Source organism: Sinocyclocheilus rhinocerous, unplaced genomic scaffold, assembly GCF_001515625.1.
Source record: "Sinocyclocheilus rhinocerous isolate Xijiao unplaced genomic scaffold, SAMN03320098_v1.1 scaffold43313, whole genome shotgun sequence".
NCBI classification, from domain to species: Eukaryota; Metazoa; Chordata; class Actinopteri; order Cypriniformes; family Cyprinidae; genus Sinocyclocheilus; species Sinocyclocheilus rhinocerous.
The window spans coordinates 381-583 of record NW_015646324.1 but is presented as its reverse complement, the minus strand read 5'-3'; the positions used below and the strand labels follow the sequence as shown (position 1 = coordinate 583).

The 203-nt window shown below is 50.2% G+C and overlaps 1 non-coding gene across 1 annotated transcript; it reads left to right on the top strand.

Annotated features, from left to right (window-relative positions):
- The first annotated feature begins 74 nt into the window (after positions 1–74).
- Positions 75–147, top strand: trnak-uuu (transfer RNA lysine (anticodon UUU)). Its single transcript has one exon. It is a non-coding gene; the product is annotated as a tRNA-Lys (tRNA).
- Positions 148–203: the final 56 nt, after the last annotated feature.

Sequence of the window (203 nt, the reverse complement as noted above, 5' to 3'; positions counted from 1 at the left end):
GCGTGTGGCAAATGAGTTTCTTCTGGGCGGCTTGTGGGAAAACTGTTATATAAAACGTAAGAGGCATGCCCTGCGAAAGAATAGCTCAGTTGGTAGAGCATCAGACTTTTAATCTGAGGCTCCAGGGTTCAAGTCCCTGTTCGGGCGAAGTGCTTTCTTCTTGTTGGCGGCCTCAGCTTGCTGTCATGTCGGTCCATCTGTGC